We start from the raw sequence: 20108 nt of genomic DNA on the forward strand, positions 1-20108 counted from the left end.
GACTTATTTTACTGCCTTCAGGTGCACTAAGGCAGTGGTCCCCAGCCTTGAGCCTCCAGATGTTCTTGGACTTCAGCTCGCAAAAATCCTGGCCAGCAGAGGTGGTGGTGAAGGCTTCTGGGAGTTGAAGTCCAAGAACATCTAGAGGCCGAAGGTGGGGACCACTGCACTAAGGGACATTCTCATTACCAGTTTTGAGGAAAAATTCAGTAGCCAGCCCAATCAGCTTTAGAATATGAAAATGTGAGAGAGAACCTGCTTCCTTTTTTTGTTTCAGGGAGCAAAATCTCTTGGATCTTAGCTTCTGCCTGTCCAGCTCAGCATATCTTTCCACCCTGATCTCAGATGCCGATTTCCTTTTTATCCCCGGCATTGATTGCAATATGGCTTCTCAAAAACATGATTACTGCAGTGCAACATGACAGCGATTTCAGTTTTAAGAGAATAAAGTACAGCTTTGCTAGTTCTAGACTTTGTTCTGAAATTGTTTTACTTCATTGAAAGTGTAACGTTTAGATAATCAAACTTGAGGCAAGGAAACCAGACTAATGTTTCAAATTTTGAATAAGATACTGTATTTTACAGTAGTAGTAGTAGTAGTAGTAGTAGTAGTAGTAGTAGTAGTAGTAGTAGTAGTAGTAGTAGTAGTAGTAGTAGTAGTAGTAGTAGTGTATACTGAAATGTTGCCAGTGGGAAAGCATATCTTCTCGATTTTCTTCTATGTTATGAGCTTTTGTATCTTTAATTACTTAATGAACAGGTTCACACACAACATGCATCACTGCTTTGATTGTGTTCATAGCATTGCTTGTGTTTCCCATTTCTAAGAAGAGTATTTTGTTTGTTCCTTTTTAATATTTCTGTACTGTACTTTGTGTTTATCGATTTAAATATTGCCTTCTAATGATGTAGACCACCTTTCTGTACTCATTGTTTTGTTCTTAAATATTATCTTTAAATGCTGTAAGCCACCTTGGCTCCTTTTCTAAGGAGAAAGACAGGGTAAAAATATTTTAAAGAAACAAACAATGGTTTAAGCTATATGCATGTGCTAGAATTACCCTGAGTGAAGTTTCACATTCATTTGTTTCTCCCCTCCTTCTCTTAGTATTATGGAAGAACGAGGACTTCAGCATAGCTTGTGTTTCATTTTCCATGTTTTACTTGTGCTGCTTGTTGTTTAATGAAAGCTGGTTTGGCACAGTCCTATAGTTGAAAAAAACACTCTGATGATTTCCTAAACCAGCTTGCAACTATGGATTGTTTAGCTGGGTCACTAAACTAATCAATGTCTGTGTGCAAATGCAGCGGTTCATTGACATCTAACAACAAGCCAGCTTTCATGGAAAATCAAAGTTCTTCTCTCACTTGCATGAGAAGAGGAGAAGAGAAGGGATGATGTACAAACAAGATACCTCTCCTGGGCTCATTCTGGTCATTCCATTGAATGCTCAATCATGGTGTTGATTGGCATATGGATTGGTCCAGTGTACACTGGAACTTTCTCCAAGCAAAATGGTCCTCCTTCCATGCAAAAGATTTTCATGCCCACAGCAGAACGTGATTTTGGCACCCTTTGCTTTAGATGGTTTTAAAGAAGAAAGGAATTTGCTTTCTTACCCTGTAAGATGCATTCTTAGTGTTTCAAAAACCCCTCTGACACACAATCAAGTTTACTTCTTAAGGCTTAATTCCTATACGTTTCTTCTTCACAAAAGTGTCTACGTTATCTCTTAAGAGTCAATTAATTAATTTCTTGCTCAGACAAACATGTTGGACTGGAGAAATAAGGAGGAAAAGTTGATACTGTACATTAAATGTCTCACTTGATCATCTCTTACTGGGATAAGAGGTTATACATTTTTCCTTTTCATTTTAGTCTCTCTCCCCTTTTACCATAACACATGTTATTCCAGTGTTATCCAGAGACCCATTAATAGTGATCAAATATTATTCATTTGGCTTCTCATCTATGCATGTTTGTTGGCCAGATGACATTTGGAGGACCAAGTACTGCAAAGACTTCAGATATGTGAAGAAGGAAATATTTATTGTGTTCTGCAATATAGATCTTGTTTCTTTCTCTTGAAAGGACTTGCATACAGTACCGATCTCACCATTAACCTTTACATCCTTATCTCTCTCAAGCAATGTTAGGGATGCAGTAGACAACAAATGATGTTAAGAGTACTGTAGTCTGAATCACTGACAACACTTTATTTTGTTTGCTTGCCTTTTATCCTTCTATCCTTATTCAAAACTAGAAGTAATTGGATGTGAAACCAGTATGTAACTCTTTAGTATGTGTTACATACACCAACTTTATTCCATAAAGGAGCTCAAAGTGGCAGTCACAGAGTTCCCAACAGAGATTTGAAGAAATTTCACAAGTTGTTTCATTTATGGTTAAGAAAGATTCTTGAACCCTCAGAAGAAATCTTACTTCAAGTATGAGAATGAGATACCAGGTAATTTCCTGTCATTCTCAGCACAATTTACACAAAATGTCTGTTTTCCTTTGAGAAGCTTAGCACACACAGCAAGCAAAAAAAAGGTACAAACCTCAGGTGGCTCTGCCTTTTAATAGTCATGCAATAAAGTAGCATTGTTGTAATTTTAAATGTTGCACATTAAACACCAAAAAATTACCATATTTTATTGTGTATAAGATGACACTTTTTCCTAAAGTAATTAGAAGAAAAAATTGAGGGTCATCTTATAAATGGAAGGAAGCAGTCGTGCGTGCGCACCCGCTTGGGCGCCTCTTGCTGCTGCCGCTGTCACCCAGTTGCCTCTTTCAGAGCTCACGGCTTGTCCCCTCCGTGGCTGAGGCGGCGGCAGCAGGAGGAGGCAGAGACAGAGGTGAAGGAGCATTCACATGTGCTCCGGAGCCTCTTGATGCCTGCCTTCCCTTCCCCCCCCCCCACTAGCCTGATCACCACCTCCAGCGAGACTGAGAGGCTCAGCTCAGTTTCTGCCTTGTCCCCTCCGTCCCCTCCAGGGGTGGAGACAGCAGGAGGCATAGGCCAAGGAGCATTCACAAACGTTCCAACGCCTCCGGCTGCTGCCTCCCCCCCGCCTGCCTTGTCCCCTCCCTGTGGTGGAGGCAGCAGGAGGCGTGCGCTGGGGCACCACTTCCTGCCTTGTTAGCAAAGGAAAGGGAGCAAAGGCTGCCCTGCCTTTTTTGCTAAAGCCCACGCCCCTCACCTTTTGAGAAGGCATGGAGGTCAGCAAAAGGCCTGTGAGGGACGTGATGGCGCTGTGGGCTAAACCGCAGAAGCCTGTGCTGCAGGGTCAGAAGACCAAGCAGTCGTAAGATCGAATCCATGCGACGGAGTGAGCTTCCATCACTTGTCCCAGCTCCCGCCAACCTAGCGGTTCGAAAGCATGCAAATGCAAGTAGATAAATAGGGACCACCTCGGTGGGAAGGTAACACCGTTCCGTGTCTAAGTCGCACTGGCCATGTGACCACGGAAGATTCTCTTCGGACAAAACGCTGGCTCTACGGCTTGGAAGCAGGGATGAGCACCGCCCCCTAGAGTCGAACACGACTGGACAAAAATTGTCAAGGGGAACCTTTACCTCTTTACCTTTTTGATCCCTGCTTTTTAAATTTTGGGCTTAGAAAAAGGGGGTTCGTCTTATACTTTGGGTCATCTTGTAAACGGAAAAATACGGTAGTTTCCCAAGTTAAATTATTTCTGAGATTGAGGAAAAGAAATACATTCTTCACTGTTTTATAATAAAGTGAGTTGGGATGGCATGCTTCCTTTTGTTAAAACAGGTGAGGAATGAACAACCTATCTCCAAATTTTGCTTATCCTTTTTTCTTTTTTTCTTTTTTAAACTAGTTCCTAGCTGAGGAAAGTGCACTCTTTACATTGAAGATCAGATTATTTTGGAGAGGGCTTCGTTTGTGCAGTAGCAGCAGCAGCAGCAACAAAAACAACAAGATGACAGGCCAAGCAAGGCATGTGACAAATGGAAGAGAGAAACTCTGAAACCCATAGGCTAAAAAGAGGAGGGGGAAAGAAAAGTAGTTCTTATTTAGTTAGCTGAAACTAACTGGAACCTAATTGCTCAAAGCCTAGACAAGAAAGCAAACACACAATGCAATCCCATTGACACATTCATGCTATATCAGAATAAAAGGAGACAATCTAATGTTAGACCTGCGGTAATGTAATTAGCACCTAAGTGGACTGAGCAGAAATGCAGGTGCAAGACAATGTGGTAACCTTTTCACACTCTCAGTTTAATCTTCATAGGGGAAAGATGAAACTGCTAGTCATCAAAGCCAAGCTCCCTACCCTTTTTTGGTCATTTCTCACTACCTTAGCCTGTGCTTTGTTTCAATTTCCTTGTTTTTCAAAAAGGTGCTTTTTATTTTAACCCTCTAAATGCCGACTTCTTCCACTGTAAGCAGATCATGAATTTCATCCAGAATACAGCTTGCCTGCCTTTTATTTTTTATTTATTTATTTTTCTGACTTCACTGACTTCGGTGCTTGGAAAGGTCAGCTGGAACAGATGACACTGTTTGACTGTCATTTATCACTCCACTGGAGTGTACTCTTAAACAGTGTTCACAGTCCATTGCTACTCAGTGTTTCATGCATATTTTAAAGTGTTTGCTGGAAGACCTTGTACAGTACTGCAGATTCATTGTATTAGATTCACACACAAACATTATATAGTCATCGAAACAGCACATATCCAGTTGATCAGTGTCATAGTGACACAACAAGCAGGCAGGGACCCCAGATTAATTTTTCGGAATCCGTCATCTGTAGAAATTTACCTTGGAGTAGATGTCCATGTTTAGGTCTTTGTTTTCTTCTGATGTTTTCTTGTCTTCAGCTGTTTAACAGAAACTCATCCGATTTGTTGTCATGGTGTCTATGCATCACACGCAGATCTCTGTCTCTCTTTGCCTTTCCAGTTCATAGAGTTTGGGGAGGAGTACCACCTCTCCTCCTCATTAGGCAAGCCTCTACAGAAATAATGATAATCTCTTAAAACAAATGATTAGTGATTAAAATGCCCAAACAGTGTGACACGTCCATCCGTCTGTCCGTCCGTCCGTCCGTCCGTCCGTCCGTCCGTCCGTCCGTCTGTCTGTCTATCTATCTATCTATCTATCTATCTATCTATCTATCTATCTATCTATCTATCTATCTATCTATCTATCTATCTATCTATCTATCTATCTATCTATCTATCTATCTATCTATCTATCTATCTATCTATCTATCTATCTATCTACTTAGCGATTCCTGCATGAATGTATTTAACACAAGGCTGAATTCTTTAGAGAGATATTAAATTCAAGGGGGAAAGTCAGTTTGGGGCAAGTTGTTTATTCAGATACATTTCTAGAAGAGAGGGGCAACAGAGTTATCTCTTATATCCAGGAAGATTTCCTCTAGTGTACCAGCCGAGGTCACGTAGGATCACTGTTCGTACTGGTTGGCATCTGAAACAGAGCATGGGATTTGTGGTTTTGATTACTAATGTCTTATTAGTCATTGATTTGCGTTGCTCATTACCTGTCCTATAACGTTTCTTCATTGACAAGTAAACATTAAGAGTAATGCAATTCGTGCCTACCCCCCTATGTTTGTCTCATTCTCTCTGAAAACTTTTGAAAGTAACAGGTTTTCTCCCAGGTACTAAAACGTGTTAATGTGGTGCTTCCAAGCTGTGATTTGGACATCCAAGATCAAAGCTGGGTCCAGAAGCACTTCTCTTTAAAGAGAAGCATACAGTAGTTCCATCTAGAAAAAGAGCATACTTGTGTTACACTTTCCTATACTATTTCAAAGTAGTTTGATACGACTTTAATTGCTACAGCTCCACATTATGAAATTCTGTCATCTGTAATTTGGTGAAGTAGTTCTAATTCTCTGCCGTAATTCAAGTGAGAGAAGTGGCCAAATAGGTCAAAACACAGGTATTTGTGCATTTCTGGATCAGTTACAGCATGATAGCAGAAGCTTCTGTTCTCCTCCAAGATCATTTCTGAGCCCCTACAAATCTGAAGTTTTCAGGCTGGAAATACTGGATTGGTGTGGAGGGAGGAATACGTCGTGTCTGTTTCTGTAGTGAAACAACGAGTTGTCAAAGTAGAACGAGATTGATAGCTAAAGTCCCAACAAAAGCCAAAACCTCTCCAGGAAACTCCAGTAGCTAAGACTTCACCAGACTCTGTATGCTCCCAGCAACTGATCAGCCATTTCACATCCAGGCATGGCAAAGGGAGGAAACTAAATCACTGACCCAGACTGGCATCATTCTAGAATTTGTATTTCATTATTTCTTTTTCTTTCAGGCAGCTACAGTGAGTCTTCATTGCATGTAGGACTGAATTTGCCTGTGAATGAATGTGGGATTGTTGATTAACTTTCAAAGTAGTACCAGAGAATATTTTTCCTGGTTGCATTTTTTTTAAAAGCTTGCTACCGGCTGATGCTGGGTGGATTCATGGAAGGCTGGGAGCTGGGCAAAGAATAGAGTACAAGTACACATCTCCTTGGAGGTGGAATGGAAGCAAGGAATAAAAGAATCTGGCAGAGGCTTTGACTTGTAGAGAACTCCACCCAGTTGCTAAAACTTATGGTGTTGCATAGTAAACCCCCCCCCCCATTCCAGATCATAGACCTCTGTTTTCCCAGTTCGCAATACCCGCCACCCATTCTTGGATCCAGAAATAAACAGTTACATGCACAAATCCTGGAACAATTCAGTTCAGGCTGCTTCCAAACCAATTCAGGCTGGGCTAGTCCTAATCTGTACACCAAATACTCAGATCCCAATCAGCTCAGATAGTACTCACGCTCCTCTAGGTAAAACTGTGCAGTGTAGATGGACTCCTAATCTGCATCAGTCATTAAGAGTACAAAATCAGGATGGTAGTTACTCCAAATCAAGTGAATGCAAAGTACATTGCTTTGATGGTATTAAGAATACAACCAATCTACTTAATAAGCACAACAAAAGGCATTTCTTCATGGAGTTGGCAGAAGCTTCTAGTAGAATAACAACATCATTTTGCATTAATGTACTATGTAGCTGTTCTGGAAAATGAGATAGAAAGTAAAGTTACATAATATATTTGACATTGTCCCATTAGGACACCTGTTGTTTGTTAACTAGATAGGATTTGGCATGCAGAAGTTGTTTATGTAACTTTTCTGGAGTCCTCTTCCCTCCTATTGTTCTTGCCTTATTGCATCCCAAACCCATATGGTCAGCTTATTCCATGGGTTTTCTCCTAGTCCTGTTTGTTCCCCCCCCCCAGGGGGGATGGCTGCAAACATGATCCGTGTGATCCTCATTTCATTATTATTTATGGCTTGCCCGAGCAATCTTTTTACTGTTGATTTCTCAATAGGTTATTTCATCAAACTGTTTGAGTGCTCAGGGGGAAAAAAAAAAGAGGTGAAATTCCATAATTAATTCAGCCAGCATGATTTACAATGTTATGAAGTTGATGTCTCCCCCTGCCCAATACTCTGAAAGAAATAAACACATGAATGCCTCTTGTTTGGTTTCTAATGGTCTTGCTGTCAAAATAATAACTCCTTTTTTTAGCAATCCTCTTTTTAGGTTATAGTAAATAATGTGCAAGAGGCAAGCTAATTTCACTGAAATAAGGAAGCATAATGTAATATATATGTTTACTGCTCTGCATAGAGGCACACAACATGGAGTTGCTATACAACATTACTCTCCTTTCTGTATAATTTATGTGCAAGCATAGTGTTTTGTTTTTCCTTTTGGAGGAGTACATTACAGTTTGAGATGTACACATTTAAAAATACAGTATGTTGTGGAAAAGTGGTTGAAGATGTATTCATGAAGACATATAGACTATTGGTCAACCTATATTTACAGCTGAATGTGTGAACCTTTGAAGTAAAATGAAATAATATTGAAATTATCTCCTTTTTTCCTATGCATTCTCTTCACACATATGTCACCATTACAGATCCGATAGTCATCTGAGTATGTGAATAGCTGTGCTGCTATACGGGCCCTCATCCCTCCCCCCTGGACTGGCTGGTCCACTTTCGTTGCACACTGCTGTCGTCCTTCTGATCTGGCAGCACGCAATCCAGGCAGGAGCATACCTGGCCTGTTCCTGCCTCCCCCAGCAGCCGACCATTCATCAGCTGTGTGGGGAGAATCCCATCCTGCCTCCTTGTCAGAGTGGTCAGTTACCAGGGGAGGCAAGGACGGGCTGGCTGAGCTCCTGCCAGAATGGAGCGGGACCTTAGCAGAGCCTGATGAAAGGTAAGTAGACCCGCCAGTCCAGGGGAAGGGATGAGGGTCTGCCTGGTAACTGTGCTGCCATGCAGAGATACTCAGATGAAGGGACCCGAATTGATTCGGTCTCTAGTCACCATTCATGTGTATTTGTGAACCCTTCCTTAGACAATTATCTAAGATTTTTTTTTTTTTTTTTTTTTGGTGATTCCCAGTGACTACATAAAGAGGAGTCTGTTCTCTATCAAGTTGAAGGCTATGTCCCAGATCTATTTCCCAATAATCTCTTTATCCTTCAGATGTCCCACATGTAGCACCTTGGTCTTCTGCTGAAGTGTCACTTTATTAGTCCTGATCTAGCTCATTGCTACCTTCAAACCCTAATTCAGAATGTCAATCCCATTTCCATGTTAGGTGAAAAAGAAAAATAGAAAATATTTAATCTGCATATTGGTGACAAAACACTCCAGATTCCCGTACAGTTTTTCCTTGTAGTTTCATGTAGATGGGGGTGGGGGCAAGGATGAATCCTTAGCAAAATGATACACAAGTGGTTGGAGAGCCGAACAGAAATTTCTGCAACATCCCGTCCTAATAATTATCTCAGATTAATCGTTCCATTGTGCTTTGTGTAGTATCATGTGTGATGCAGCAAATGTCTATTTCTTTTATTCTGTGTTGTCCCTCAATATATTTTTCTTTGGTAGGTTTTACTTTGAAATATCTACGCAGTTACGTAATATCTGCCAAGACGGGGATTCAGATCCCTTTATTTCTTCAGTCATCAGTGGATGAGTCAGAGATATATCTGACAATAAACTGGGAAGCTCGAACCTTACGTGGCCATCAGCTTTCATGATTCATCCACATTGATAAGACAGAGGAACAAAAGAAAGTTGAAGTCATTATTTGACAAATCAAGGAAGACCTTTTGTTCTATTAGTTCTCCTTCTAAGATGTGTTTTGAGTTAAGCCTTTAAACATTTTGTATACACTGTTAAAAATCCTTATTATGACTTAAAGGAAATAATGGTTTTTAACCTATCCGAAAGGCTGTTTGGTCTTCATGTTACTCAGCTTTTCATTTATAAACAATCAGCCTAAAGTTAAATTGTGCCCCTTTTATTTTATTTGAATTTAGAATGTTGATATAATGACATTTAATGAACAATCTTTGATGTGTTCATATGATAATACTGTAGTTTGTATCTATTAGTAATGATTATGAGATGTATTTGGGTCCTGAAGATCTAACCTATTCAATTTCCAAAACTGCAGTATTTTTATTTCCTTCCTTCCTTCGCACCAAGTTACATGACTGAAACTCACTCATTTCTTAGGATCATTTAGTAGTCTAGCCCTTCCATGAGAGTTTTTTTTCAGTGTCAGCATGATTCCCTGAGTGAATAAAAGTGAAGTTCAAAAGTAAATAACCACAGTAAAGTATTTTTTGGTGGAGAGAGGGAGCACAAAAGCTTAGTGCTATTTAAGTTTTCCTCTCATGCAGCATGTGAGAGACTTGGATGGATGCTTCAGTGTTGACAGTTAACTTGCATTTAGAACTACCCTATGCAACAGAGCTGTCAGCCAAAGATATATGTGAGCTAGGCAGAAACTTTTAAGATTTTTACTCAGCTGAAGGATGCAGGTCAGCCACAAAAGACCTTAGTTTAAGAATTTGAGGGATAAACAAAAGCCTGCCTAACATATTCTGCAAAGCCAGTGTTGAATATGTTAGTTGAACTAGTGTGACCTACTGCTATTTCTGCTAAAATAATTCCATACAAAAGGAATCGTATTCTTCCTTATCCTTAGGATGTAGTTTTGTGTGTCATAGAACTCCTGTGTGTTCATTTTGACACTAAAGAGAAAGAACAAAGGGTCCTTCCAGTCACACTTGCCTGCATGCCATTTCATACCATGAGAAGCATCCACTGCTGCTTTTTCTAAGATTTTTACCCCCTAGCACAGAGAAATCTGTGGCACTCCTCATGAAGTTTCCATCATTCCTGATTTCTGGCACTGCTGGCTAGTTTTAAATGAGTTGGAATCCAACAACACCTGTTTAACCAAATTGTACATCTGGGATGTGGTGGTCCTGTGAGTTAAACTGCAGAGCCTCTGGGCTGCAAGGCCAAAAAAATCAGCAGTTCAAATCCACGTGACAGAGTGAGGTCCCGTCCCTTGTCCGAGCTCCTGCCAACCTAGCAGTTCGAAAGCATGTAAAAATGCGAGTAGATAAATAGGTATCACCTCGGTGGGAAGGTCTCGGTGTTCCGTGTCTAGTCACGCTGTCCACATGATCACAGGAATGGCCAAACGCTGGCTCTACGGCTTGGAAACAGGGATGAGCACCGCTCCCTAGAGTCAGATACAACTGGACTAAATGTCAAGAGGAACCTTTACCTTTACCTTCCATCTGGTTTTAGGTAAGAGCTGAAGCAGGAAAAAAAAAAAAGGCCGATCTAGCATTTTCCCCAAGGGCAATGTTGAAGGTACTATTTGAACTAGTGGCGCCTACGACTGTTTCTTTGGGTTTCAGTGCACCAGAAAACTTGAAGGAGTACAAATGGGGTGGGGGGCTACAAATCTTTATCTGCCTTAGTGGAGACTTAATGTTCAACAACAAAGAGAGCAGGAATCATTACGGAGTTGTAATTCTATGGAATAGTTTATCTCAGCAATATTTGTTTACATGGCAGCAATCTTAGAACCATTATCAGGAAGATGTGCCAGGCAGGTGCTGGGGCAGAGAAAGAGATTTTCGTCCTGTCAGTGCACATTCTGCTCTGCCAAGAACACAGCTGATTTAATCTACTTCTGAAACGAAGCCACTCCTGTGTCTTGAATTGTTAATCTCAAAACCCGTATCAGAGTAGGTAGGACGACACAAAATATTTGTGCTGGGATAAAACATTTTCAGATTGTTTTTTATTAGTAGGTAGGTATTAATTTGAAGAACAAAGGGATTAACTTTCCTTCTAAGCTATTCCTACAAACTCATACATCACACGCCTTGGTTGGATATATTGTTTGCCACATGAAACAGTAGCATACCTGATTGCTGCAGGTTGGCTCAATCATAGCACCAAATCTTGTTCCATCAATATGTGAATACATAGGTCTTGTGCTTCAGTCTCCTCTCTTCCCCACCATGCATGCTAGCCAGTTTATCCCTCAGTTCTTTTTTAGTAGTAAGCCATTACATTTGAACCAATAAAAAACTAATTTGCTGATACTGGAGTTTCAGCTAGGCTTGTAATAATGGTTTGTGCTATTTTCCAAGTTCCGATTCAACAGCTTGGGGTTTGTATCCAGAATCAGTTCCCTGTGGTCCCAAGGGGGGCTGGTCTTTACTCAGATGAGGCTCACTGATTTCCAAATCCAACTCTGTGATTTGCTGTTTAACTCAGAAATGAAAAAAGAAAGCAGAACTGAATGGGGTGCATCATTTGTCATTTGGATTTCTTTGGAACTCTTCTGATTTGTGTGACTTTATTTTAGTTTAGATATCAAAGGTTTTCTTTCCTATGAGCTTTATGATGCTGCCATTCTCCACAAGTGGTGTGAAAAACACAACTAGTAAAAATTTAAATATTAAATAAGAAGTTTAGTTCCATGAAATTGGAGAACTGATCCAAAACAAAACTGCTAAATAGTTTTAGGTGTATAGAATCAAGATTGATTTTTTTCCCTCCAAAGTGAAATAAGTAAAATGTGATATCAATTAGGTTGCATTTTTGCTCAAATTCCACATGTGGCCAAATTTATTTTCCTAAAATGTAGCATTTCTTAATCTTTGATCTGTTCTTTTAGACTTCAGTTCCCAAAAATCCCAACTAGCCCAGCCAATAGTCAGTGATACCAAGAGTTGAGATTCAAATATTTGGAGAACCATTGGATTAGAACCTCTGATACAGTATGTTTCTCTTATTCTTATTTTATTTACATGCCACCTTTTTCCAAGGGTTGGGACACAAGGTAGATTAAAATGTAGTTAAAGAGCAGTATCTATCACTAAAGCACAATGCATACAAATGATAAATATATTTAGCCTGACTGTAATATAAAAACACACTGAAATGGAAGCACTGTAAAATAGCTTGGTCAAAATGCGCATTATAATATATATCTTCAGTTTACACTCTAGGAGCTAGCCTATGATTTCATAGTATTTATGATTTCAAAGGGACATGGTATGCTTGTTTTTCAGACCTTTTGTCTTGATATGCTTATTGTGCTTAATCCACGATCCCATAGTCAGCAGGCTCCATCTGTTGCCATTTGGAGCACATACCAAGATCCATACACATTCTAGGATGAGCTAGTCAAGAAAACTGCACCAGGTGACCGTGAGATTGGTCTCCTGTTTTTCATTTCTTTTAGATCAACCTCACTTACAGAATATCACCAAACCTGACAGCTCCTCTTCTGTTTCCCTCCAGTGAATTTGTACTTTGTCATTTAAACACTACTTTTATTAAGAAGATTTTTTCCCCATGTATTTTCTCAGCTATATAAATTAAGCTTCTTGAACTGATATCCATAGCTTCTGTTCCTTAATCCTCAAAGCAGCTTTGTTCTTTTCTCTGTCTTATTTTAGGGTACAGTTTTCATATGGAGTCACCCTCTGCAGGATGAAATTTTAAGCCAGAACTTTATAAGAGGAGAAGTATAGAGCTGTAACCACCGTGGTGTTATTATAATGCGTGATATACTTGCTGTCATAGAAATTTGAGAGAAAACTGTTGCCATATACTTGATCTTAGCCAAAATGCTAAAAAAGCAAAGTTTTGTTTTGGCTCAAGATAGTTTAGTAGATGGCCTCACCCTTGGTTTTTTTTTTCTTTTTTTCTTTTCTTTTTTCTTTTTTGGACTTATGAGGAAATGAGAAGGGGCTCTAGAGCAGCTAAGATACCCAAAATTATATCTAAGCTGGACTACTCCTAAACCTAGCCTATCTCCAAAGGAGCAGTATGAGGCTGCCTGATAAGATATTGTTAAAAGATTGTACAACATTGACATCTAGACTGCCATGGCATTTGCAGTTAGTTGCCATTTCAATAAGAAATATGGCATGCCAGTCAGGTGACAGGTGATAGGTGTGCTCATTGGCAGAGACAGCAAGCTATCTCTGAGGATGGTGGCAGTGGAGAAGGAGGAAGAGGAGGTGGCAGGACCAGGTAGGGAGGCAACGGAGGCATCCATTTTGCCAAAATGAAGTGTGTGACAGAAAAAAAGTTCACTGTTTTGTTTTGGCAAAATGGAATGCACAAACCAAACTATGAACCGAACCATGAACCAATCCAGTTCATGGGTTTTTTCATTCGTAGTTTGGTTCATTGTTACCTCTCTCCTCATTAGCTTACATGAGCGGAAGCAACTGCTAACTAAATGCAGATTAAACTCATTGCAGTTGAAAGAGTTTCAGGGACATTGTGTGAACCAACAGGGGACACATAGATATCTAAGAAACAGAATGCCTCTGTATGCGGATTTGAAGGATCAATATCAATATCTTAAACCCTTAACAACCATTAACAACTGGCATCATGAACTATTCCCATTTATGTACAGTTTTATTTCTGCTAGCTAGCACAGACTATTATATATCTTATAGGTAAAGGTAAAGGTTCCCCTTGACAATTTTTGTCCAGTCATGTTTGACTCTAGGGGGCGGTGCTCATCCCCGTTTCCAAGCCACAGAGCCAGCGTTTTTGTCCGAAGACAATCTTCCATGGTCACATGGCCAGTGCAACTTAGACACGGAATGCTGTTACCTTCCCACCGAGGTGGTCCCTATTTATCTACTCGCATTTGCATGCTTTTGAAACGCTAGGTTGGCGGGAGCTGGGACAAGCTACGGGTGCTCACTCCGTCACATGGATTCGATCTTACAGCTGAAGATCTACAGACCTTACAGCAGAGGCTTCTGTGGTTTAACCCGCAGCGCCACCACGTCCGTTATATATCCTATAGGACCACACATCAGTAAAATTTCACATGCAGATCTCTTTATCAGGCTGTGATAATCGCCTTGTTTGTGTAATGCATTCTCCGAAGAACTTCATCGAATATCAATGCAGCTGTCATTTAGATACCAAGATTTGAAAATACATTTTATTAATCTAATTGCACACAGGTTTCGTTACTTACATTTCTTTCATAGAATGAATTTGTTTCTGCAGGCTTTGTATTTGTTCTATGCCATACACTGCCCTGAAATCAGTGATAATGGTTACCATGAAAGTGCTTTAAATAAATTTAAACTATTTTTCCTTTTTGTTATATTACCAAACTGCGTTGATGTGGCATCTGAACAGTAGCGATGTGATCAACTTGTACACCTATATGTTTGTCCAGGTACATCATTAGCATGCTGCCAATTAAAAGAAAAATCACTTTTCTGCTTATAAATTGAGTATTTTCCTTTTATTCGTAAGACACATTTTCTGACCTCTCACCTTGTGCTTATATGGCTTTTGAAGCTTTCATGTCTCCTGCTCTGTTTTGCTGTTTAATACTTTCTACCATTTACTGTATATAGATTGGTTCCTATTTTGTCATACTTTTAGTAGGTCCATTGAGTATCTTAAGCCCCATTGAACCAATGGATCCACTTTTTAGGTATGACTAAAAATGAACCAACCTTATGGTATCTAAAATGTGTTTTGCTCTTTCTCAGAATCAAGGATCCAAGCTTAAAACAAGCCTGAGTCAATATCTTTAAAAACTAAAGCAGAATGTTTGGCCATGTGGGAAAAGGAAAGGAGAGATTAGAGATTTTGAAGTCAGAACTTTCTTTGGACAAGTGTATATAAACTTTTACAAAAGGCTTCCAAATGCCTAGAAATACATCCATACTAAGTTGTCATTTGTATACTTACTATGTATAAATTTTGGTTGTGTGTCTATTTTTATGGAGTGTTTTTATCAGCAGTTTTGTTTTGTTCTTTCCTATCTTTTTACCATAGTCATTTTTAAAAAGTATTAAAATACAGTGGACCCTTGACTTACAGATGGCTTGACTTACAGACTTTTTGAGTTACAGACTTCTCTGGCTGCAAAATTTAGGTTTGACTTGCAGACTGAGATTTGACTTACAGACCAGAAAAAAACCAAAATGGAACAAAAACGGCCTGTTACGGGATTAATCAGTTTTCAATGCACTGTAGGTCAATGGAGACTTGACTTACAGACTTTTTGACTTGAGAACCTCCTTCCAATACGGATTAAGTTCTCAAGTCAAGACCCCACTGTATTCATCCATGTAGGTCTGAAACATGCTTTAGCATTCAGTGCAAATACAGCTTCTGTCTCTAACGTGGTTTGTACTTCGTGGGCTCAAGTTCTTTTTCTGCCTGCAGTCACCTCTTTCCCTATCTGGGGTTGCTTTTGAAAAGTGTCTGGGAACTGTTGCTGGTGTGAACTGTAGCAGACAGGCTGTTGTCTCATGTGTGTTTTAGAGACCATGTGCTTCTTGAACCAACTACACTGGGTTTCTGTTTGCTTCCCAGCTCAATTCAAGATGCAAATTTAGACCTATATAAACTGCCAAACAGGTTAGAATCAAGATATGTGAAAGACCACCCCTTGCCATGTGGACCTGCTCGGAGTTTTTGAGATCCTAAACAGAGCTCTTGTGGTGTGTCCCGCCACCCTGAGAGGGTAGGTAGTGTGGGAGGTAGTTGTAGTAGAATCTTAAAGGATGTTATTGTCTTCTAATTTTTTAAGTCTATTTTAAATAATGTTGATATATTGTTAGTCATTTTGGAACCCACCCGGCAAAAAGGTGATAAATGATAAAGCAGGTAGGCTTGGAGGTAAGTATGAGAAGTTTTGAGTGAGCAAATGTAATAGGCACAAACTTATTTTCCCCACTAGAGACATATCTTGGAAATATTCAAATACATCACCATATCAAATAGTTTGCTAATTTTACATTAACTTCTCTTACCCTCTCTTCATTTTGTATTAACCTTGTACCTTATTTCTTTTTCAAATTCCATCTGGATTTTATCATACGCTGCTGTTATGATGACTGCCAGTAGCCAAAAAGTTTTCTCTTGATCTTCTCTAATACTCTGGGATAACTTCCATCTGGTTTTAGAGATTTGTTATTTTTAAGTCTCTCTAGATTGTTTCCTTTCTGCTTCAGTGGTCCTTGAAATCAACTGAAATAGTGGTTAAGACCCTGGCATGTTTTTAAATAAAAGACATTTGGATTGTGTTCCAGTACAAAACTTAACCCTTTGAGTTTCCTGACACTTTTCTTTCCCCTCATCCTACCTCAAGGCTCCAGTTTTTGTGGTCTTGATTCTCTAGTAATCCTTGTACAGTAATTCTCATCAACATCAAAAGTAAGAAATTAATATGTCCATTAATTGTATTTTTACTTTTAGGTATTCTATCCACTCTACTCCATGCTTTTATTTGTAGTCTTATTATCATTGTGCACATTTATAAATCTCATACACTGCTATACTGTTTTCCAAGCAGGAATCATGACACCATTTTTTGAAACATGTGGTTTCAATCAGATGTGTGCAAATTGGGTAGCTGCCTATTGTTTCAGGTTGCTCAACCTTTATGCTTTTTGTTGATATTATTACTGAGCATTTTAATAGAGTAGTATGTGCTAAACTGTGGAAATTAATACAGTAATTCATATCCAGAGCTTGGAAATAAACAACAGCAAGTAAGTAGTTATTTATATCCCCCCCCAAAAAACTATTAAGTTATAACATTATGTTTTGACTGTAGCCACACTCATTTTGCACTTTAACTGTAACTTTTAATTACTTGTATTTTATTTATTTATTTATTAGATTTTTTTTTTACCCAGCCCCCCCTAGACAGTGTCTTACTCAGGACGGCTTACAAATATCAAAAAATCATAAAATATATACTTGCAAAGTGCTTCAATTGACATTGGAAAAGGAATATTATGTGGTTCATTTGTGGACTCTCACTGCGTTTGGTGGTACTAAGTGAAGAACATCCACTTTAATTTTTAAAAATAACTTGATTGATTGAAGTAGTAGATGATTGATTGATTGAGTTTTATATACTGCCCCATTAGTGTGATGCACTATTCTGGGCAGTTTACAACAATAAATACAACATACACTAATAAAACTATGAATAAACAACAACAAATTAAAATATTCAACAGAATAAAACAGGTGGCACCAGAGGCCGTTTATTTATATAATATCAGGACAAGAAGCATAAAATCAGACAGGGTCAGTGAGGAAAGCCTCCCTAAAAAGTAACATTTTCCTTCTAAATGTTAACAGAGAGGGGGGCAGGTGTAGCTCCACCGAGAGCTGGTTCCACAAACTCAGTGACACTGTGAAGAAGACTTGACTTGTTGTCAATTACTTTCAGGCCTCCCTCAGAGTGGCTATCCGAAGGAGCATAGGCTGGGAGAAACGGGTGGATCAGGTAGATGACATTACGGAGAGACACTCCAACAAGTAACGTGATCCCAAACCATAAAGGGCTTCATGCATAATCATTAAAAATTTAAACTTGGTCTGGGACACAACAGTGTGGAGATAACCAGTGAAACGATGTGATCAGATTTCCTCACACTAGTCACCCATCTGGGTGTTGTGTTCTGGACCCATTGTAGTCTCCAGGTCAGCCTCAAGGGAAGACCCACATAAAAGGCGCTTTAGTCGTTGATCCAGGAGACAACCATTACCTGCACCAGCATCCTGAGGAAACCCTTGTCTAGGTAGGGGCTGAGTTGTGTAATGAGCCTCAGCTAGTTAAAGGCTGATCTGGACACAGTTGTGATCAGAATCCCAAGAAAGCCGGATCCAGAAAAATGCCAGTTACAAACTTCGTCCCTAAATGGGAGGGCAACACTGTCCAGTCTAGGGATATTTTCCCCCAACCTGTTGGACGGTCCTCCCAGGGAACAAAATCTCTATCTTGTCCGGGCTCAGGTTGAGCCTCTTAGCCCTGGTCCATTCCAAAACCAAAGCCAGGTATGGCTTGAGCATATGGATAGCATCCAACTAAAAATAACCATTAGTTTCATTTGAGAAACAAGGGAGTAGTGGGTTACATTCACATTGGTTGGCAATGTGAAAACCTTAACCATAAATAATTATGTGTTCTCAAGTTTATTCTGATTTAAAAGCAAAAAAGCAAAGTGTGCTGCTTCTATACTGCCCCATACCGTGTTTCCCCAAAAATAAGACTGTGACGTTCACCTTCTTGAGGCACCTACATTTTGTGGCCTCACTAAGGTTCCAGTTGTTTTCCTTTCACTGCCACCAGTGGATTACCTCCATCCACGAAATAAATGACGTTTGATCAGACACTTGTATCGTGAATGCAAACAAAAGTTATTTGTTAAAGTGAAGCCAATTTATTAATCACAGAAGTTCTTCAGATGTACATACTATCCTCTTGCCATATAATTTCCACCTTCTCTATTTATCTTAACCAATGTCTAACTCTATTAGTATCTGTTCCTTCTCTCTCTGACTAGCTCTCACTCTGACTGCCTCCTACTGACTCTGAGGCTCCGCCTTTTAACTTCTCGGCTCCACCTCTCAACCACATTAGCATAGACATGAATAATACATAACTTATACCTAACAAAAGGGTGAATGCTACAAAGACCTAACCTGGAAATAAGCCCTAGAACATGATTTTTCAGGTTGCTCGTAATATAAGCCCTACCCCAAAAGTAAGCCCCAGTTAAGTGAAACAAATAAAACAACCCTGAAAATAAGCCCTAATGCATTTTGGAGCAAAAATTAGTATAATTTTTATATACTAATTTTATGTCTTATTTTCGGGGAAACACAGTAGCACTTTAATCACTTTCTGAGCGCTTTACTAGTTAATTATGCAGGCTACACATTGCCCCTCCTCCCGCAAGTTGGGTACTCATTTTACGAACCTCGGAAGGATAGAAGGCTGAGTCATCCTTGAGCCGGCTACCTGGGATTGAACCCCAGGTCATGAGCACAGTTTTGACTGCAGTACAGCAGTTTAACCACTGCACCGCGAGGCTCCTCATGATAAGAACAATCCTTTCCAAAGTTTTCTAAGTATACATTAGTCAGAAGCGATTTACCATTCCCTTGAACATATTTATGTAAGCTTCACAAGTTTCCATTCTGGATTGATGTGTCTGTCTTTTGTGTTCAGCAAACATCACTTTCATACCATATACAGTAATGTAGCAAGCTGAATGCTGGACACAGAGCAGTGCAGTGCAATGAACCTTTTATCATCTGTGATTTAATTCCCCACTTTAGAATTAAAATACAGTGGTGCCTTGCAAGACGAGCGCTCCGTTTTACGATGAAATCACATAACGATGAAGTTTTTGTGATCACAAAAGCGATCGCAAAACAATGTTTCCTATGGGAGAATTTCGCTTTCGGATGATCGGTTCCGTGCTTCGGCAACCGATTCTCGCAAAATGACGATTTTCTTACAGCTGATCGGCGGTTTCAGAATGGTCACTGGTTAAAAAAAAATAGCTGCCCGCTGTTTTCTGGGATGGATTCCTCGCTGCACGGGCAGCGAAAATGGCCAAGCTATGGAGGATCTTCGCTGGACGGTGAGTTTCAAGCCCATAGGAATGCATTAATCGGGTTTTAATGCGTTTCTGTGGGCTTTTTAATTTCGCTTTATGATGTTTTCGTTCTACAGCGATTTCACTGGAACGAATTAACATCGTAATGGGAGGCACCATTGTACAGAGACTTCATTTTAGAAGACTCCCATTCTGCTTCTTAAAAAACCATGTCAAACAGCAGTGGTCATCTTGCTTTTTAATACCCTTGACTGTAGACAATGGCTGAAA

At 39.7% G+C, this 20108-nt stretch overlaps 1 protein-coding gene across 3 annotated transcripts in view; it reads left to right on the forward strand.

Annotated features, from left to right (window-relative positions):
• Positions 1 to 20108, forward strand: part of KLHL29 (kelch like family member 29) — a 496878-nt gene that overhangs the window by 206481 nt on the left and 270289 nt on the right. The window lies entirely within an intron of this gene.

This window comes from Pogona vitticeps, chromosome 1 (genome assembly GCF_051106095.1).
Source record: "Pogona vitticeps strain Pit_001003342236 chromosome 1, PviZW2.1, whole genome shotgun sequence".
NCBI lineage: Eukaryota > Metazoa > Chordata > Lepidosauria > Squamata > Agamidae > Pogona > Pogona vitticeps.